The sequence below is a fragment of the Stenella coeruleoalba genome (genome assembly GCF_951394435.1).
Source record: "Stenella coeruleoalba genome assembly, chromosome: 21".
In the NCBI taxonomy this organism is placed as follows: Eukaryota; Metazoa; Chordata; class Mammalia; order Artiodactyla; family Delphinidae; genus Stenella; species Stenella coeruleoalba.
The window spans coordinates 23,945,667-23,961,958 of NC_137167.1; the positions used below are offsets into that span (position 1 = coordinate 23,945,667).

General features: G+C 44.3%; 1 protein-coding gene across 2 annotated transcripts in view; it reads right to left on the bottom strand.

Moving 5' to 3' along the window:
• The window catches only part of STOX2 (storkhead box 2), a 208,362-nt gene that overhangs the window by 112,251 nt on the left and 79,819 nt on the right, over window positions 1–16,292 (bottom strand). The window lies entirely within an intron of this gene.

Sequence of the window (16,292 nt, forward strand, 5' to 3'; positions counted from 1 at the left end):
AAAAAGAATAGAGTCCAAGACGCAAAGGCACAGTCAGTAAGTGGCTTTGTGTGGACAGGGTGGAAGACAAGCTGCTGTGAGCTGGTCCTTTCACCTGCACACACGGGGGGCACATAAAAAAAAGGGCTGATATCAGGTAGACCGAGAATATAAAACAAGCTCAAAAGTAAACTGGCAGCGTCAGGTTCCACCCAAATATAACTGGAAGATGATTCTTTCAAGGGTGCATTTGAATTTGTCAAGATCTAGAGAAATTTTTTAAAAGACTTTTTTAAGTTTAGAGACACCAAAATTTTTGCTCTTTAAAATTTATATTAACAAACACTCCATTTTAATACTCCATTTCTACCAGCTGGAGAAAGGAGCCTGAGCAAAGTCACAACGGTCAGAAATCGATGGAGGGAACCCTAAATAGTCTTGTTTGTCTGAAAGGCACGAAAATGTCAGGGACTCGTGAGCCACTAAGCTGGAAGGGTATATTGGGATAGTTGGTGGAGTGTTTGGGATTTCAGGCCAATTAGTCTGTGCATAAGTAAAAAGGGAAAGGGGCGCGTTGAATCCTGAGCAAAAGAGAGACATAGCTGGGTTTGGACTTGACATTTGAATCCAGTGGGAATTGGCTGCAAGCTTGAGGGAACTTTCCAAGGTGACGAGAATGTTGTCAAAACTGAATTGTGGTGATGGCTACACAATTGTATAAATTTATAAAAACACATAGCACACTTAAAAATGGTTGGATTTTGTGATATACAATTATACCTCAATGATACTGTTTAAAAAAAATTAACCCAGCCGTAGAGTGGAGGATAACCTGGAAAACTTAAAGACTTGAGCTAGAAAACCAGTTAGGAGGAGACTGCCATAGCACAATTGAGAGGATGCTAGTCAGAATCTGATTTCTAACAGAAGGAATGGAGAACAGTGAACAGGGAACATTGCCAGGTTCAAACCTGCCGACCTACACAGTTGATCTGTGAGAGGCTGGGGAGTGTAGGACAGACAGGGCAGTGAGGGCAAACAGAGGAGACAGCGTCACGGGTATCTCCAATGTTTATGGACTGATTCCACACATAGACACTGGGAAATCATTTTAATTCTGGATCCTCCCCTTTCTTGAGATTTGAAGTATTTATGATTTATGCTACTGATTTTTGTCCTTATTCTCATACTTTCTTTCCACTGTTAAATAGTTCCAAAATATTATACATACACACATTTTTCTTCTTGCTAATATAACTGGCAATCTCTCCATTACCCAATCCATTGACAAATTTCGCCCTTATCTGGCTTCTTGCTTGGCGCTATTGTCTACTCTCTCCTCTTAAAATGTTTCTCTCCTTTGTCTTACTGTCTCTCTCCATTGGCTCTCCTCTCACCTCTCAAGTCCACCTCCACCCATTAAACACTGGTGTTCCCTGGATTCCGTCCCCAATCACCCTTCTCTACCTTCAGTCTCACCAGCTGAGCTCAACAACATCCACTGCTCTGTTTCAACCCCTAGAAGTGATTGATTTCCAAAAACTTTCCATCAGACCTCCCTCCTGATCTCCGAATCCTTATTTCCTACTGCCAAGTGAATATCTTCCCCAGATACTCCATGGACAATCAAACTCAAGCTTCTCATTACACACAATTAACCATCTTCATCCGCATGCTCCCAACCTCTGGCTTCTTGGAATACATTTCTGGATGTGGCGAACGGCACTCCCAGCCATTCGGTCTCCCAAAGCGAGGACCTGGGATGCATCCTCAACTGCTTCCTGTCTCTCACTGCTCTCCTCCCATCCACCCCATGCCTATCACTACACTCAATCCGTCCCCAAATTCTTGTGTTTCTACTGCCTTCCTATATCCTGAAGGCCTGAGTCAAGGCACTGGGGAAGGAGAGGGAGGCCAGACACAGAAAGCCAGTGTCATGTGCCTAAGATACAGAAAGGGTAACCTAAAAAATTCAGTGAAGTTAAGACTGTTGTAAAATTTGAATATTAAAAATATGTAATCAAATATCTAATTTATTTGCTTAAATACATACTTCAAAATAAGTTTATCCGTTCAAAACTGAAACTTGATAATAAGCAATTTGTAATCAGTCATCAATATTAAATAGTTTAAGGCAAAAATCAGACTGCACAATAATAAGACAATTATGCGTTTCAGCCTTATGTTAACTTGCACGGAGAAGCCTCCGTTCACATGTGAATGCAGCTGGAAATCATACAAATATTTAACCATCTTTTCTGATACAAGATTTCGACACTGATGATGAAGCCCCTGACTTCTGTTCAACAAACTTTGTTACCTGAGGTAAACCTCGGGATCTGTTTTTTTCTGCATATGCCACATATATAGGAATATCCACTGCCCTCTTCTTTGAGAAAATATCCATGAGGCTCTTCTGTCAGGGTTTCGCGTCTCTCTTCAGAATGGTTAAAGTATTCTCAGTAAAAGGATAAGAGTTTTAAACAAGTTGTTCAGTCAACTAAAGGAGCCCATTTCACCGTGCCCTCCCTATGCAGCCTCGACATCCAGTGGCCTCTTTCAATCTACCTCATACTAGAAACCTGTCTTGGCAAATTAGCACGTGTTGCAGCTATATTTGTTCATTTGACGGACCTGCAGTTACACTCATAAGCTTCAGGGAATTAAAGGGAGCACCGGAATGTCAGCATTTACAAAGCCAGGAGTCACTAGGCACACTCTCACAGAGAGCAAGCTTCCTCTAGAAAGACCTCATATTTTTCTCAAACCCTAAGAGATGAATAGTGGACTTTCTCACTGAAAGCCAACAAGCTTCAGAATGACACAAGGGTCCATTGGAGTCACCGCACCTCTTCACAGGTTGAGGGGAAAAAAGGAGAAATTTACTTGCCTGACTGACATGACTGACAGTTGTGACAATTCATTAAGTAAATCTTTCCATTCTCCGACTTGCCCTGTGTAGACAACAGTGAGCGACTTTGCTTCTCCTGCCAACCTTCAGAGGCAACACAGGTCCTCCTGGACCACCCGAGATTTCAGCACAACTGAACATGGTGTCTCCGTGAACTTTGTCCAGCTCATAATTGACTAACCACAAAAGACCAGCTAAAATCACAGTATCAGTGGGTTCCTCCGATTGTACTGACTGGTCTCAGCCTCGGCGTGATCAGAAAAGGTCAGCAAAATTGTAACTCTCATCATTTTATGAAGAAGAATACCTTATCTTCACACTGAACAATTCCTTGAAGTATTTTGCCATGAGAGAACCAGTAGACTTTTGTGAGGTAGAAGATATTTCATGATTCTTCCTCATCTCATGACAAAATCATGAAGATCATGTGATCTGTAAATCCACTCACTGAGCACAGATAAACAGTTATGAGGAGTAACACCTAACAGTAAAACACGGCACACACAGGGCCACACAGAAATGGCCTCCACCTCGCGGACCCTCACACGTCCCCGAGTGACACGCGGCATCAACCTGTAAGCCTTTGTTTCTTTTGTACTTTTTCCTTAAAAGATCAATATAAATACGAGTTCTCACTGTTCCTCAGCAATGTCAATTTCCATCTCCAGACCTCCTTGGAAGCTGCCCTGTTTGCCTAAGATGTCTATCACCACCTTGTCCTCCTGGAAAACTCTCATTCATCCTTCAAGATTCAAATTGCAGTCAGTGCTCTGACAAACTTTCCATCTTCTCCCTCTCTTTGCCTCCCACCCCCTCTCCTGCAGAGTTGGGAGTCCTGGTCCCATCTATACAGCAATCTGTGCGCTTCCATGATGGTGCTTACAATGCTGTAATAGAATGCGGTACCGTACAGAGATGTCCCCTGCTTCCCCGGCTTTCCGGTTCCTTGAGACCAAAGACTGTTTTGTTCATTGAACAGATGTTCACTGAGCACTTGCTATGTGCTGAAGACGGCTACAAATTCTGGGATTCAAAGTTTAAAAACAAAATAGCAATAAGAACAAAACCATCTGTGATTAAGGAGTCTCCATGCTCATGGGGGGAGATAACAGTAAACAAATTAGTAAATTATACAGAATATGAAATAGCAATGAGTGGAGTGGAGGAAAATAATGCCGGGGAGGAGGCTAAGATGAAGGTTTTTGATTTAAGATGGAGAGGCCAGGGAAGCCTTCACTTCGTTCATCTTTTGAAGCCTCGTGCCTTTTAAAAGTAGGTTCTCTAGAAGCAGGTGCCAGGATATGTTGATGTTTGGCCCTCTGCAGGGTTGTGTTCCTCGCAGAAGCCCAACAAATGCCCATGGATTTATAAAGTGGTTTCAGGGTCATAAAGGAATATTATACCTACTTTGTTTTCCCTCAGATCCACTAGTAGCTAAGGAATAATAAATAATGCATTATGTTTGCCTAGGACCTTACAGTTTATTGAGTCTCGTAAGGTCTGAGGTCAGCAAGGTAACATTTGTTATCATAATTAAAGATGAAAAAAACGAAGGCTCAAAGGCAGTAAGTGATTTGCCCCAAGTCATACAGAGGTTGAAAAACCAGAATTCCTCTCTTGAGATTCCCAGTCCAGGATTTTTCCTGCCCTACCCTGCTGCCCCCGTAATGATGGATGGGGGTAGTTACTAAATTTAGGGTTATATGTTAATTGCTTTTGGGTACTCCGAATGAAGTTCACAGAAATCTTTATATTGCTAGAATAGTCCCCCAATTTCTAAGTTATTAATAAGTTTTTATGAATATACGTGCATGTGGAAGAGAAGACAGATTTCTTTGGATGACTCACATGACTCCCTCGGTTGGTTTATACTCAGACGGTGCATGAGACTTAGACTTAAGTCCACACACCTCCTTCAGACTAATCAATCTTGAAAGTTTTCTTTTCTCAATTCTGTTTGCAGGTCACCACAGAGCTGCTTCCCAAGCCAGTGAAAAACCACACGATAACGCAGATGGATTTTAAAGGAGAAATCTTTTTTCAACACGTCACTTCCTGTGCTTCAAAGAAATGTTATACATGAACAATTAAAATCATATATGAAAAAATAAGCAAAGCTCCAATAGGTTCCTGTTCTATCAAATTACAATAATTTTTAAAAAGATATTTAAATTCCTGACTCTATTTAAGAATAACTACTTTAACTCCCAGCAAATTATAGGACTTTTATGTGATATTTAATAATTACTAATAACATTTTGACTTTAATATAGAATAAAATACACAGATGAGATTAATAATTACTACTAAGTGCATTGGAGAGATTTTTTTCCAACTTTCCTTCAATATTTCAAAATTTAAGTAATTAGTCTTCTGGGTAATAATCTTTAGTCTTCCTATTATTATTCATTTGATACTTTAAAGGTGCTATGAGACTTCTATTTCAAACAGAGAGGGTTAACTATAACCTAATAACCATTTGCAGTAGCTTTCATTAGTTACCATGTTATTTATTATTCAACGAGGACATTTTTTTCAAGTAAAAAGGATGCTATTAATTACACTAGGACAAAACGCTTGACCAGAACCCTCCTGGTCCAACAGGGACATACGGTCACTCTACTTTTAGTGAAAGAAGGCTGGTCAAAAAGTATAATTTTTGCTTTATAAGAGGAACAAATAAATGTAAGTGGGGAGACAAGAAAAACTGCCAGTATGATCAGATATTTTAAAATGTAAAATACTGGCATTTGGGGGTGTCACCATGTACTCTTCTTTGTCCCCTGACTAATGGGGGTGGAGGCTCAAAGACCTGTGGCCAAAGTTTAATTTTTGGCGAGACATATATTGCATTGGTTCTGCTATGATCCCGTTTACCCAAGCCAAAAATTGGCTGAGGTAATTCCATCTGATGGCAAACGCTTCCTGCAAGGAGAATACACAATACAGCATAACCTGCATTCCCCAGCCTTTCCCCCCACCCCGCCTTGTTTTCCCAGTTCCCACAAAGAACGAGGGACTACCTTCTTAAGAGGCCAGCGGGGGCTCCCTCCAGGCCACCAAGCCGAGCGCTGGCAGCAGGGGGAAGGGACAAGTGCCAAGTCCTAACATTTTGCACGTGGACTGTGCTTTGTGACACAGACTAGACTAGAGGTGAGCACCCGCCCTCGTTTCAGCCTACAGGTGAGTTTCGTGTGGACACACCTTTGTGCCAGTCAGGAAACTGCTACCTCTCTGTCTTCATGGCTTCTCAGAAGAAAGGAGTAACATCCTAGAAATGGGAAAAGGCCAAACCCAAATAAGCTACAAGAAAGAGACAGAAGGCAATAAAGAAAAGAGAAAGTTGAACCCAGAGATAGGATGGAGACACTGTTTTGCGACACAGTTTTCTTCCAAAATCTTAGAGGGAAGTTGATTTCCAGAGAATATCTGATCTGGCTTCCTGGCTCCAGACACTGCGTGTTTAAACATCTCCAAGTTTTTGGAGGTGAGCCTCCTACAGAGTTTTCCAGAGCCAGGACACATTTTTAGACCTCAATTATTTCAGTTGCAGACCTCAAGAAATCCATCCATGTTTGGTGTTGACATAAATGTATTCATGGAGCCAGCACCTATATGCTAGTGAATGGGTGGCATGGCAAATGGGATATTTGAAATTTAGATCCTGTAACAATTGAAATATAACTTGCTTAGAGGAGAGGCTAAATACGTCTTAAGTATGCATCAATTATGAGAACATCCAATTTGCTTTCACGCGTCATGACAGACCATTATAATCAACACCATAACCTCAGCAACTAAAACAGAAAAGCTTAAAAGGAAGTGATTTTATGCCCTTGTCAAGAGTTCAAAATGACCAAGTTCAAGAACTGCAGCACTGAGCTGTACCCGTGAAATCAAGGCAAAAGGTTCCTCCAGCTGTGTGCACCTGCACGTTTCCGGGAGGAGGCCCACAGGCCGTAGAACAGGAGAACAGAGGGGAGAGGCCTGGAGCCATCTTGGAGGGGCACAGTTCTCTCCACCACCACCACCACCCCCAGAATCTTGCTAAGGCAAGGATTTCCCTGCAAGGATTTTGCTAAGGCGAAAGAGTTCAGGAGTTAAAAGTGATTACTCTGGAGCACATCTCTCAGTGTCTGAATCCCAGCATCTCTACTTCCCAGCCGGGCAACCTCAGACATGAGCTCTATCCCTGAGTTCTTCCTCTGTAACATGGGCAAGACAAAAGTGCCAATTTAATGGGGCTGTTCTGAGGATGAAATGAAATATGTGCCTGGCAATCAGTTAGTGCTCAGTAAATGTTGCTTTAATTCATTTTAGTTAACACCCTCGACCGGGTCCAGGGCTGAACACACCCTGGCTGCCAGGTCTGGTGGTGCACCCCTTGGGAAGCCCAGAAAGTTCTTTACTGTGCCATGCTAAATCATTTACGTAGTCTCTTTCTCTGTTAATGTCTTCTCTTCTAGTCTTTCAGTGATTACCCAGATATTTCAACAGGCATTCTTGAACTTGAAAACAATCTAAAATAAATCACCATCTCCATATTCTCCCAAACAACACAAATACCTGGCAATGATTCAACTCTGTACAAACATATACTGGCTCCCAGGTTATTGTTTCATTTCCTTCCTTCCTTCTTCCTTTTCTTTCTTCCTCCATCTCCTGCTTCTTTTCCCTCCCTCTACTCCCTCCCTCCCCCCTCCCTCCCTCTCCCCCTCTCCTTTCTCTGTCCCCCCCCTTTCTTTTACGGTTTTAAGTAGTCTAACCTTACTGCAGTTTACCCTGTTTACCAGTTTCTTTGCTCAGCATGAACAGGCCAGTTCCCTTGGGGCTGAGTTGCTAGCTTAATGGTACAGAAATGTGGATGGAGCTAGATTTGTGTTTTATGAGATCGAAGAGGCAAGAAATGCTATGAAATATTTCACCTGGAAATTTATAGTGGTTTTTGTTTTAATCCGGGGGCTTTTGAGGATATATGGTCTGCTATATTGCTGGAAATGCAATGAAGCAGCTCACTTTTTCTTTTGTCTCTGACAGGAAGAATTTCTTAATAATTATAAAATCTGAGTTTTTCACCAAAAAAAAAAAAAAAAAAAGAAAAAATTAAAAGAAACACACACACATGCATGAAACAAAAGTTCCCAGACATCCTTTACCATTTTCACAATCAGTCATGTATGATATGGTGACGGTCCCCTCTATTTCTCTCCCCCTCCCTCCCGCCCCTCCCTCCCTTCCTCTCGCATCAGTGGGCTTAAGGCAACGTGGCCATGTGGCCATTCAGAGACCTGCTGAGAGGGCAACCCCTAAGAGGCAGCACAGCACAGCAAGGCTCAGGGAGACGGGGTGGGGGTGATGGAAAGCACACCAGGCTGGTCCCAGGGTTCTTAAGCTCATGTCTTCCTTCCACTACGGACTTCCTCTGGCATTTTGAGCAAGTGTCGCGTAACTTCTCTGCTCCTGTATTGTTTTACCCACCAACCTCAACGAGGTACTGGAAAAGATAAGAGCTCTGTGAAGAACACTTAAGGAAGGATGAAGAACACCAGCACGGAGGTTCTATGCCAGCCTTTACTAATTCCCAGCAGTCAACTCACCAAACCTCTATGACTCTCAATATCTTCATTTAGAAAAGGTGGGAACTGCACTCAACAGCTGCCGTGTCCCTTTCCTGGTTCAAACACCATGACGTGCTATTATAATGCGATAAATATGCAGACATTCTGAAGTCTAGGAAAGCACTACATCTCACTTTTATTGATATTTAGAAGAGCTGATTAGGGCCAGAGTAATAATAAATACATGCTAAGTCATTGTTCTATTTCTTTGTGACTTTGAGATGTTAATAACGCAAGTCACGGTAAAATTTTACTTTGGAACAACAGGAAGAATAAAAAGAAGTTCTTAGGAACTCAGAATTTGACACTATTGGTTATGCCAGTTCAATGTTAAACACAGAATTTGAAGTCAGGCCCCAGTTTAAGTCCTGGCTCAGCTCCTGACCTCCTCTGTGTCCCTGAACAAATTATTTAACCTCTATAAGCCTGCGTCTTCTCATCTTTAAAATAAGAACAGTAAAAATACATAGTGGTCAATTTAAATAGGATAATATATGTAGAGCTCTTGGCTCAGTCTTATATCCAGGAAGTCCCTACCATCAAAGATGAGCAAGTGGGGGCTTCCCTGGTGGCGCAGCGGTTGAGAGTCCGCCTGCCGATGCAGGGGATACGGGTTCGTGCCGGTTCGGGAGGATCCCACATGCCGCGGAGCGGCTGGGCCCGTGAGCCACGGCCGCTGAGCCTGCGCGTCCGGAGCCTGTGCTCCGCAACGGGAGGGGCCACAACAGTGAGAGGCCCGCATACCGCAAAAAACAAAAAAACAAAAAAAAGATGAGCACGTGGGCTAAAACTTAGTAAAGTCAAGGATTTTCACTAAGTATTTACCTGATTAAAACTTACAGTCTTATTTGGGGGAGAAAAGCTTGTTTTGTTTCCCAAAGACTAAAGAAAACTAGAAGTAGCAACGCAGCTCAACTTGGTGTTTGCTGGGCAAAAAACAAAGGATTGCGGTCTGGGTAGAAAACACCCACCAAATGAGATGCCCAGGTACTCCCTCATCTTCCACACGGATCCGGGACCCTCCACCCGTGTACAGACCACCAGCAGCTGTGGCTGTTCAACACTGCCTAAGCCAGCACCTCGGACGCTCCAGGGGGCCGGCCCGCCACGCAGGGCACCTCACCCATCCCCTGTGGCACAGCTCGTGGCCATCCTTCAACACAGAGCAGATCTGGAAACCATTAAAGTTCCAAAGAGAAGATGAGTAAAATTTTAGTAAAAATTGGCACCGTGGATGAAGCATTATATTGTAGAAAGCACAACACTCAAAGCCCTCCATAGACTGGGGCCTTAAATCCCAGGGATTTTAACCTCAGATGACACAATGGCATGGTCCCACGGTCTCTGCATCTCCTAAGAGGTAAAGCTTCCACACTTTCTGATCTTACTCAGTCCCCCAATGGCATGCACGCACACATCGGGCACTGCCAGAGACCATATACACTGCCCTGAGTTCACCCCGGTTCCCAGGCCCACGTGATCAGTCTGCCTGGTTTTCTATCTCCTCGCCAATCTCTGATTCTTGGCCAGATCTCCCCGTTTCGAAGTCTTCTTTGCGTTAACCTGTGTTTCTAACGGTGGTCTATCTCCCCTTCACAGTGTGGGCATCCCACCCAGGCTCTCCTCCCACCAAATGAAGGTACCACCTTCAACTTCAGCCTACCTGTCGTTGGCTTCCCCACCCACGCTGGTCCTACCTCAGCTCCGACCTGACCTAATGGATGGCGGAAGTGGGGCAGACACAAGCCAGGGAGGCATAAAATATGGCATCCAAATATACAGGCAAAGGGTAAGGGCACTGGAGGGGTGGAAGATAGGGATGAATCGAAAATTAGCGGGGTCCTTCTTCTGCAAGAGGGCATTGGGGATTTCACTTCCGGATCGAGAGAGCTGAAAGGAAGCAGTTGGCATATTTTTATCAAACTAGGAAGACTTAAAGGAAGAGGTAGGAAGGGAGAGAGAAATTAACATGCCGAGAGGAGACTATCCTGGGACATGGAGCTTGTGCGGGGGACCGGAAGTCAAGAATGAATGGAGAGGAAGTGTCGGTGGAGAGAAGCAGAAGTGAGCCAGTGACCCTGGACTCAGGCTGAGCCTGGCAGGTGCCCCTGCAGACCTCGAGCCAGTCCCCAGCCAGGGCCCTCCAGTGCCAAGGTCCTCTGATTCTAAGTTGCTGCAATGCTGGAAAAAAGAAAGTTTTTACTTTGCTCAAAGGCTCAGGCCCATCAAACTTTACTAACTTAATGTTTTCATTTTTATTGTTTGTTTGTTTAAGGTAAGAATTTGTTCGCATTAGTTTGCTAGGGCTGCCAGAACAAAAGACCACAAACTGGGCAGCTTCAACAACAGAAACCGTCTCACAGTTCTGGAGAAATCCAAGATCAAGGTGTGCGCAGGGTGGGTTCCTTCTGAGAGCTGGGAGGTAGAATCTGCTCCAGGCCTCACTCCGAGCTTCTGGCGCTTCTGTGGCCATCTTGGCATTGCTTGGCTTCTGCTGCATCACCCCTGTCTTCACATGGCATTTCACTGTGTGCATATCTGTGTCCAAATTTCACTGTTTTATAAGGACACCAATCACATTGGATTACGGGCCACGCTACTTGAGTATAACCTCATCCTAACCAACTGCATCAGTAACAACCCTATTTCCAAATAAGGTCAGATTCTGAGGTCCCGGGGATTAGGACTTCAACATAGGAATCTAGGGGGCACACAATTCAACCTGCAACAGTGTTGTTGATGACAATCCTTGGACTCCTTCAAACTCCTAAACCAAAGCTGGATTCATTCAGAAAAATAAATAAGTAAACCAAGCGAGATGGCCCAATAATGCTTCAGGAACTTTTTCGGTAGCTTATAAAAGCAAAACTTCCCTTTTGGGAAAACCTGTGCATACACTTACACAGGAAAGAAGCCAACTTGTTTTCTGTGCTCGAGAGAAAGGGAGCATTTGCCCCTTTCCCTCGTCCAAAGCCAAATTAGCCCAAGAAATAAGGGGTAAATCGGCTCTGCACTATGGTCACCTGCATAATTGCGGGGTTTGAACACTTTCCAAAAGAATGAAGTGGTTGAAAGGGGTGGGGGAAAAGCAACACTTGAGATGTTTAACTCTCATTAACAGGAACAAGAATCTGTCTCGTTCCTGTGCAGACTGTGTGAACCTCTAGCTCCTTCCTTGACAAGCCCCAGGGCCCATAAATAAGCAAGTCAGAATAAGAAGTAACCACGGGATTGGCAAAGAGCAGGCAGGAGCGCACATCCAGATCCCAGTTACGCACTGCTGTCTCCGCCAGACCTCACAGGGGCTGCCTCCTCCGCGCTCCTTCAAGGCCAGGAGGAAACAAGCAGGACGGGGCCTTGATGTACCTGGGATCTGGGTGGCACAACAGAGGGGCGGGGCATACAGGGTCTAGAGGCCGCCTGCCCAGGTAAGTGCACTGGGCCACTGACCATCCCCGTATGATCTCAATTTCCTCAACTGGAAAATGGGGATAATAGAACTCAGGGCTGCTGTAAGATTCAAATCAACTAATCCACATGAACTGCTTAGACAATGCCTGGTACAGAGAAGGCACTGCAAATGTTAGCCACTGTTAGTACTGCTTGGGGGGGTCTTGCTTGGAGCCTTGAATCCCCATCCTTTGAAAAATGAACTTGTCTCATAAATAAAAAGAAAATGGAGATCTCCAACACCCTCCAACACCCAACAGATGCGTCTAAGATACTTGCCTCCATCCTCAGGTATTAAAAAGATCCTGGATCTAACACTTAGCAGATGCATAACCTTGAGCAAAGCCCAAAAATCTCTGCTAGGCCATCGTTTCCTCCAAGGTAAAATGGGAAAAGTGGCTTCCTCTCAATGTGTGTGAAGAATAAATATGAAAATGTATGTAGTGCACTCAGCAGAGTAACTGCTAATGACTGGTGAAGGGTTTGGTCATGAGCGGCAACACATCTGATTATAAAGGGGGAAAGGAAGGTCGATTCTGGGCCTCTAGAAGCCTTTACACTGCCTTAGTGACAACTGTGGTGGTAGGGGGGGAGTTTCCTTTCTAAGGACATATTACTTTATCTCTCTCATTGTATAAACCCCTGATGTGAATGATGTCCTCCAGCTAAGACATCCTCGTGCAGGGCAGGGTTACACAAGCCTGCATCAGGACCATGGTCCTGAGCTGATGTGCCACAGAAAAGCCTCACAACATGGACAGGAATGTGTTGTTCAAGGACCTCGCATGATTCTTCATGCGTAGAAGGCTTTCAACGAGCATTTGTAGGAAGGAGGGAGGCGGAGAAGAGGAGGTGATGGGAGTTGTCATCAAGGATTGTTTGCTCTATGTTCAAGCAGAGGGATGTCAGTGTTTGGGGCAGTGCTTTTCAGAGGGTAAACAGGTAGTTGAGGGAAAGATGGTTAGAAGAAAAAGATGTAGTTGTTGCCCCTCCTTTGCTATGTATCTTGCCCTACTAATACCTGCCTAATTCCAGCCTGGTTCTCTCTTCATTCACACCTGGGAAGCCCTGTGACAGCGTGCCAGGAGCTGCAGACACGGAGCAGCTGCCCAAATGCCAGCTCTCTCCCCACTTCTTTTGTGTCCCCAAGTATCCTCAGTGGGCTCACAGACACGCAGGCAGGATTTATTCTCAACGTTTGTGCTGTTGAAACATCCAGGGAGTCCCACAGTTAGAGACATCCCATTTACAAAGCGTCTCTTGGGTACAAGACCCATCTCCAAGGACGCCTTCCCAATGCCCATCCTTTCTGCTTTTCAAGAACCAACCTGAACGACCCTTATCTTGCCTCTGTCTACACCTTCTGGCAACCATCCGAAACCCTGCCACGGCCTCTGGCTTTCATACCCTGTAGGGTCCCCTCCTTCTGCCCCCTGCTCTTTATTCCCTTCCACAATCCTCTGTGTCCACCCTGTCACTTGGGCCCTTATCTCTGGGGCCAGAGAAGTTCACTCCCTCTGGCTGGCAGCCTCAGAGGATACTGGACTCAAAGTCCTTTTCCATGCAAACACTGGCCTAGAGGGGGCTACAGTGCCCCTGTGTAGGGGATTTTCTATTGGTTGGGGCCTTGAGCTATAGGCCAAATGTAATAAATGAACTTTAAAGACATATGCATTTTTAAAGGAGGGTTTCCTATAAATCCCACCGTCAGAGAGTTACGCAGCAAAAGGATGAAAGAGCAGGACCTCGGGAAGACGGCCTATCGGTGAGGGAGACACAGAGGTGCTACTCAGCCACCGGGCTGGATGTCCACATCTTTAGCTTCCAGAAGCTGGGGCATCTCCTCTTCCTTCCTTGGCACCACTAACACAGCAAAGAGGCAGCCAGCCCCGGCGCAGGCCCACAGATGCAGGAGAATCACCGTAACTCAAGCCCGGCGAGGAGGCCGCAGACAGGAGGGGAGGGTCGCACAAGGCAGGCCTTCGGAGACCCCAGTGGTCCCAAAACAGCTGCCCCAACTGGAGGATTTATCAGTGATGTAATCCCTCTCTCTTTTTGTTTCTGAAACACTTGTCCTTCTTAGACCAGCCGAAACCAATGGCAGAGAGAAAAGGTAAAACAAACAACAACAAACACTACAAAAGATGAAGAGGGAGGACTTTGTTCAGATTTGGAAAGGTGGTGCGAGGTCAACTGATGACTGTGATGGGGGTGGGAGGAAAAATTTTCAGCAAATCTCCAGGCTGGCTGTGGCCCCAGTAACCACGTGACACAGGTGTATCATGTCCCGGAAGTGACTCTGACCTAGATGGAGCGAGTCTCCAGTGCGTTTCAGATCACACTTCTCTCCACTGTTAGTGTCGGGTGTGTGATGACAGGAACACAGCACCAAGCACGCGGCTGTACTTCCAGGGCTAATTGTTTTCTTTTCTACCAGCTGGTTTACACACTGGGGTGTTTACTTTCATGACTGTGGCCTTCAGGAAGATCTGGCTTCCTGCTTCTCACCCCCAGGATCCAACTTTTCCTAATTTTTCTCTAAGGAAGAAAAAGCCTCCTGTAAACATTTCTGGCGTTAGCCAGCTTGCCAAAATTCCTAACTTTCTCATTAGTGCAGACAAGCACTGAGGAGATTCTTTTGTTTCGGACTTTATATCCTGCAGCTCAGATTCCACGCCCATCTGAATGTGTTAATGAGATGGGGTCGTCCTTCAAAACCTGCTCTTGGCTTCCATCACTGAAGACATTTAACAGAAGGAGTTGAAGTAATAAGAAATGCACCGTCAACCGTGTCTCCCAAAAGAATCAACATGTCTCCCCTAACTTGTAGTGAAGAGAATGTGTCCCCAGCCATAAAATATTTTATATTCCATGCTAGGAAACTAGAGCTCTAGGAGCTGAAGGTATTCACATGTGCTGACACAAAGGAAAAATCTGTCATGAACCTGCCACCAAAAATAGCCACGACTTTCTCCTTTTCCGTGGTAACAAGTTTCTTTCATACACTGATACTTGACTTGAAGGGATACAAAGACAACAGCTGCAACGTCTTTGGAAAACATCACATTAAAATTTACTAGTTTAGGTAGAAAGGAGAATTAAAACACTGCAAAATCAAGTGAATATCTAGTAAATTCCTTGGTGATTGTAAACTCGTGGCATGTTTTTTATCAGTGATTTTGACAGTCCTTTATAGCCCCTCTCTCTTTCATTGATCTAAAATGCCCACCATTCTTAACTGCATGTGTGTCGCCTTTGAAAGGAAAAATATATTTGAAATAAAATGGTCATACAATATTTATAACAGATTTTTTTAAGCCAACTATAGGATATTTGATAACGTTATGGAATTACCGCTAATTTATTTCAGTTAATAGTAGTATTGTGGTTGTGCTTTTTAAGTGCTGATCTTTTGGAGATGCATACTGATATATTTATGGGTGACATAACACGATGTCTGGATTGCTTCAAAATAATCTGGGGTGGGAGAGTAGGTAGGGATATAGATGAAACAAGATGAATCATGAATTGAACATTGTCGAAGCTGGCTGTTGGGCTTGTGCTTCTATTCTCTCTACTTTTCCGCACATTAGAAACTGTGCAAAATAAAAGGAAAAAATGTAACAGCTATATAAAGTGGTCTAAGTTTTTAAAATCTCCAACAATAACATGGATTCCTTGGAAAATTCTCCTCCTGAGTCTGGAGAGAGGTGAAAAATATCACTACATCCTATTCTGAAATCAGTGACCAAGACACTGGAACAGGAATTAGGCAACTGGGGTTGTAGCCTGGGTTTTGCCACTTTCTGGCTTTGTGACCTTAAAACAAGTCCTTTGACTTCTGCGGGCTTCGTTGCTTCATTTCTAAAGCAAATGGGTCAGACCAGAAGTTTCCCAAGGTCTCTTCCAGCTACAAGATACTATGAAATATGAAGCCCACTTCAAAATAAGCAGCGAAGTATCCAGACAAGCAGTTTAAAGGGCAACTCAGGCATAGTAAATCCCAACAGCTGCTAAAACTCTACAACGCATTTGTCCGACTACAAGAACCAAGCATTCAACCTAAATGTCGGGAGAAGATATTTTTCTGACATTGGCTAAAGTCTTGGCTTTGTTTCCTCTTTATGCAGCCAAAGGTAAACTCCAGAACTGGGATGGAATGGAGCGATAGAATTTAACTGAATTAAGTTTCACTGAACTCTTGCAATGGCCCAGGATTAACTGACCTACTGGGAAAGGAGAAAGAGTTTTATGTCTGGGAAATGCCCTGTTTTCGCTTTTGTAACTGCTAAAAAAAAAGTGGGAACCCAGAGCTCAAGAACCCATAAAGATCG